We start from the raw sequence: 6,000 nt of genomic DNA, 5'->3' as shown, positions 1-6,000 counted from the left end.
CCCTGCAGTCAGCCATGATAGGCTACTTAAATGTTTATGTAGCCTATCACGGCTGAGTTAAAAAAAAACAACAACAACCGCGCGTACGCAAATGGCGGCACCCATGGGCACTGCCATTTGCATTCCTTATTTTGGCACGTCTAGTCTACGTAAACATTTACGTTGACTACGGCAAAAATAAGGGGAACACAAATAGCGTAGATGGTACGCTATTTGCGTTCCCCTTATTTTCGCCGTAGTCTACATAAATGTTTACGTAGACTAGACGTGCCAAAATAAGGAACGCAAATGGCGGTGCCCATGGGCGCCGCCATTTGTGTATGCGTGTTTTTGTTTTGTTTTTTAAACTCAGCCGTGATAGGCTACGTAAACATTTACGTAGCCTATCACGGTATTTTTTAAAAATCTAGCCGTGATAGGCTACGTAAATCTTTACGTAGCCTATCACTTTTTTTTTTTAACTTGGAAATGGCGGCGGCGGCAGCCGGTCGGAAGACCGGCCGCCACAGCCGCCGCCGCCAGGGAGATTCGCCCAAGGTAAGTCCCATCCCGGGGGAGGCAGGGGGGCAGACCGTTTCGCCACCGATTTCAGGGGGCCGAATGTGCTGGCGTTCGGCCTCCCTGAGATTCGTGGCAAAATTCTCTGACATCTCTACCCTCAGCTCCTCAGAATAACAAGGCGCTGACACGGTTCTACGACTAGTTTGAGGATGTTTGGGAACGTCATATCAATAGCCCAGGCCATCTCCTCATTCCAAGGGGTGACCAGGACCTTGGCAGGACCACCGGCTAAGCCTGCAGGAGAATCCCCAAGAGACCTCAAAAATCCATCCGGATTCATCAGTCTCTGCGGGCGGACCATCAAATTTGGTCCCCCACCCCTGAGGAGGTTACAGGTGGCCTGAAGGTCAAAACTGACCAGATAATGATCTGCCCGTGCTGAAGGAGTCGCCACTGGCTCCCCCACCCGCAGATCATTTTCTCCCAATCCAGCACAGAACACCGGGTCCAAAGGGTGTCCTGCCACATTGCGTGAAAAAACAGGGACGCAAATGGTGTATTTGCATCCCTGTTCCTTCGCGCGATAGGCTACGTAAAGATTTACGTAGCCTATCACGTCAAAGAGCAGGAATGCAAATGGCGTAGCGGACGCCATTTGCGTCCGCAGTCCCATCAGTCCAGCCAGTGATACAGCAATGGCGGCTGTATCGCTGGGGCTTCGGAGCCAGCCGGCAGCTCCGCAGAGTCAACGTGGAGCGGAGCCGGACGGCGAGGATTCTGGGGGGGATGAACGGATCACCTCCCCCCCCGATGGACCCCCCATGGACAGCAAGGTAAGGGATTCGTACGTCCCTAGATGTTACCTTTTTGAGTAGCCGACCTAGCATTTATCAGCAGCACCCTCAGGCTAGAGGGGACTGCAGGCAAGCCCCTGGAATCACTGAGGTTGGAAGGTGGACTGGAAGGGGGTCGAGCACGCAGGTGCCTCAAGCGCCTTCCCCTCTCCCGATGTTGTCGCCTCCCACCAGCATAACACCCTCTGCCCAGCACTACATCTAGAGTGGCCTCAACTTCTTCCACCGGTAAACACATCTCAGGGCCACTAATACCACATTCCAGGCGATGGTTAACTGATGGCGCTCTCCCGCATTACAGACTGGCGCACTGGAGGAGTGGTAGTGCCTCCCCCCAGGAGTAGATGTGCCTGCTGCCGTTTTTGCTGTTGTACCTGCATCTCCCAAGGTGGAGGGGGAATTCTGCTGTGCACGCTTGCATGCGTCCCCAAGTGCATCGCTAATTTTAAACATGGCGGCCAGCACCATGGCGAGAAGCCCCTTGGAGAAATTAACCCACAGTGGCTTGTCGTTAGATGTGAACCAGCTGAATGTAATCTTGAGGGCCATTTTATGCCCCTTTTGTGATCTTTTCGGCCATTATGTTTTGTTTGTGTTTATATTTCAATTGATTCTTCCTTATAAACCGCTCTGGGAATCTGATTGAAGGCTAGTATAGAAGTACTCATAATAAACAAATATATTATTCTGTCATTTCTGTGGTCGCAAACCACCTTGACTTGAGCACAGCAATGTAGAGAGTTGGGATACAAATTAAAAATGAAACACTGAACAACCCTTTACATGTCTACTCAGAAGTAAGTCCGACTGAGTTAAGTGATGCTTACTGTCAGGTAAGTTTGCATAGGATTGTAGCATAAATGAATTATGTGGGCTTAGAAAGGACAGGCAATTTCCAGCATAGAGGGTAAAAAAAGAAACTCATCTTCCTAGGCATAAATTTTAGGGACCGTGAACCTCCCCATAATATGATTCACAGAATATGATATTACCAATTATCTGCAGATTTTATATCTAGACAACCTTTATAATAACTTCAGAATATTGAAAGCAAATGTACCTTTCAAAAAGAAAATGCCTTTTTTTAAAAAAGGATGTTTCTTAAATTCCCAGTATTTCCACTCATTCAAAAAAATAGATGAAATGGCTTTCCTTGAATTTTTCCACTTATTTCCAGGCCTTCACATCTGCAAATTGGGCCTCTTTTAAGGAAAAGCTAGGAAGACGTGGAAGAGATGTGGAGAGGACATGCTGAGTGGGGGCTTTGTGAGGGGACACACTAGGTAGTTCAGGGTGATTTGTGTTGTCAGGGTGTGTAGGGTGGCCAGGTGGCCTACTTTACAGAGACCAGTCCTCTATTTTGGAGAGCTAGCAGAGGACAGTCCTTTATTTGAAAAGGTGTCCAGTCCAAGGGGTGGCTCCATGGGGGATTTGCTGCAAGTTGGCTGAGTTTGGAGGTCGTTTGGGGCACATGACGCCATCTTGCAGCCATCCTGGAGATTTTCATGGAAAAATGGTTTTTCTCAGACTACTTTCAGTCCGATTCTTTTCCTTAATTCAGGTGGTCTGTGCTTCTGTTGCAGTGTGTACCAACCCTCCACATTTACTTGGGCATCATAGCCCTGTGCAGGGGTGTGTCTTTCACCTGGCCATGACCTCACTGACCCTGGTCAAGGGGTGTTCCCCCAGTGTTTCCCCTCCCTGTGTTTCCCCAATGCTTCCGCCATTTTGCAGCTGGCCATTCAGGAGTTCTGAGCTACCTCATGGTATTTACTTTGCCTTGCCCAACACAAACCTCTGGTGGCCATCCCCCCCTGCCCCCCAGTATAGGTGTGCTCTGCTCAGCAGCCTCTACCTTAAAAAAAATCCTCTTAAATCGATACCGTGCAAAAATGCAATGTCAAAATAGCGCATTGCCGCTACATCATGAACCCAAAGTAAGCACTCCAGTTTCACCAACCACAGCCGCCTGGGTGGGGGAGGGGAGGGGAGTTACTTACAAGTGGGATATATGGGGTGGGTGGACATAGAGTAAAAAAAGGTGGGGAAACCAGTGAGAGAGGCTTTTTTCCCACCTCATTTTCCCCATGTGTGCACTTTTGCCTATTGCTTCCACCCCCCTTTCTCCCTTTCTCCTTCCCCCTGCTCCCAACGAGAAGTTACTGCAATGAAGCAAAGAAGTGATTGTACATAACAGAGAAGCTACAGGACATCAAAGAAGTGCAACATTGCAACAGTGACTTAAGTGAGCAATGGAGAAGTGAAAGAGCACTTCAGGGAGAGTTACTAAAGTTAGCCTTTAAGCCTTTCACTGCAGGGGGGTGAGATTTATTTCTTGCTTCTGAGTCAACTTGCATAGAAGGGGAGGTATGTTAAAGATTGAAAGCAGGCTACCTAAAGGGGTTGAGTGCCCCCACTACTGTGGTAATGTGAGGGATCGCTGCTGCACTCCTGGGATTTTCTCAATGGGAATGGGGAAAAAAACTACTTCCATTGGGGAAACAAGACGGCAAAGTCCACCAGGAAAGAACTGCTCCACCTGATGATTCAAGCACCCCAAGTAAAATGAAATCAATGGGTCTGCACATTTAGTCCTGTTGCTATTGTGCTACTGTGGTTTTAGAGGGAAAATATTTTTTAAAAATTGGGTGGGGAGGGTTGGACATAGGATGGGGAGGGTGGGGGCGCTAACACACACACACACACTGGCCAGAGAAAGAAGAAGGGGTAGAACAAGGCAAGAGTGGGAGGGAGGGAACAGCTTCTCTAAGTCTTGATGTGGACAATACCAGTGACCACCCAAACAATTTGCAGTAAACTGCTGTGTGAACTGGTGACAGCCCCAGGCCAGCTTTGGGACCATCCAGCTTTTCAAGCCACGTGTGTCCCCAGACAGAGCAGATTCAACTTCAGTAAAAAGTGTAGCAAAGTGGAAAGAGAACTAAAACCATTGCCATGGAGATCCCCCCCCCCCAGACAGGTTTAAAGTCAAAGAACCATAAGGGGGGAGAGCAGGCAGGGGCCCTGAAGCTGCCCCTGGACAACAGATTGAGAAACCATGAAGTCACCAAAGTCTTCTCCACAATGGTGAGATGTATTGTGTTTCTCTTTAAATGATAGTTATGATTTCTAAATGTGCACTGATACATATAAATGTGCCTATGTGGCTGCTGTGCAAGTTGGTGTCCTCTTTTGTCCCCTTTTTTGGTGATGCATAAGTGGCCACCCTAGGCGTGTGCATGTTTTGGAATCCCAAAACGTTGTATGGATCTCTGTTTCACACCTTTCCTTCCTGCTTTCATCACTCCGAGTGTAGAGTACCCCTGTGGTCAGGGAGAGTCAGAGCTGCAGCAAATGAGCTTGAGGCAAAGCGTGGGGACCGCGCCACTCTGCTGGCCTCAGCGCGGTCAGGAGCCCAGCAGGGACTCGCCTGGAAAGACGCAGCTGACAATCAGCAGTCCAAAGAGCGAGGGAGAGAAAAAGGAGTTCAGCCACATTTGCCACTAGGGAGAGAGAAGAAAAGAAGAAAACGGGTTGCTTGCTGGTGACGGTTCCCTTGGACTCAGTTGCCCGTTCCGTACCTACAACCAAGAGGGTCAGAAAATGTGCTTTGACTATAAATAGGACAGGATGATAGAAAACCCCCAAAGAGTGGCCAGAGAGTCCCCTCATGCAAGTGTTACTTGGTCAAGTATTATTAGTTGTGCGGACAATGAGTATAACCATCCCTGGTGATTCATTTTATTTATTTAAGGTACAATCCTATGCATGTTTAGACATAAAAAAACACTCCCAGCATTCCCCAGCAAGTAGTGCTGGCCAACCAGCTGCCCAGAGGAAACCACAAGCAGGACACAAGTGCAACAGCACCCCCCTGCCCATGTTCCCCAGCAACTGGTGGACATTGGCAGACTGCCTCTGATACAGGAGTAGCACAGAGCCAGCGGGACTACTCCCCATCGATAGCCCCCTCCTCCAGGAATTTGTCCAGCCCCCTTTTAAAGCCATCCAAATGGGTGGCCATCACTACATCCTGTGGTAGCAAATTCCATAGTTTGACTCTGCGCTGTGTGAAGACGCCCTTCCTTCTATCAGCCCTGAATCTCCCACCGTTCAGCTTCATGGGATGACCCCAGTGGGTTCTAGTATTATGTAAGAGGGAGAAAAACGTCTCCCTGCCCACATTCTCCACACCAGACATCATTTTGTACACCCCTGTCACGCACAAGACAGGTGCATTTGCCTTGTGTGGATTTCAGACAGTTGTTGTTGTTTATTCGGTCAGTCACTTCCGACTCTTCGTGACTTCATGGACCAGCCCACGCCAGAGCTTCCTATTGGCCGTCGCCACCCCCAGCTCCCCCAACGTTGAGTCCGTCACCTCCAGAATATATTTGGAGACAGAGACAGAGATGCAGCTTAATGACAGAGCCCCTGCTTTGCATGCAGAATGCCCCGGGTTCCGTTCCTGGCACCTCTGGGGAGGGCAGGGAAAGACTCCTGCCTGAAACTCTGTCCTGCTGTTGCTAGTCAGCAGAGGCAATCAAACTAGATGGACCAACAGTTTGACCAGAGGTAGCTCCACGTGGGCCCTTGCTCCGGTTGGAGATGCTGCCATATTAGGAGCCCCTGAAACATTCATCGT

This window comes from Heloderma suspectum, chromosome 7 (assembly GCF_057233095.1).
Source record: "Heloderma suspectum isolate Gila_16-S chromosome 7, 16-S_ref, whole genome shotgun sequence".
Lineage (NCBI taxonomy): Eukaryota > Metazoa > Chordata > Lepidosauria > Squamata > Helodermatidae > Heloderma > Heloderma suspectum.
The sequence above is the reverse complement of the archived record's forward strand: the minus strand, read 5'-3'. Positions refer to the sequence as shown.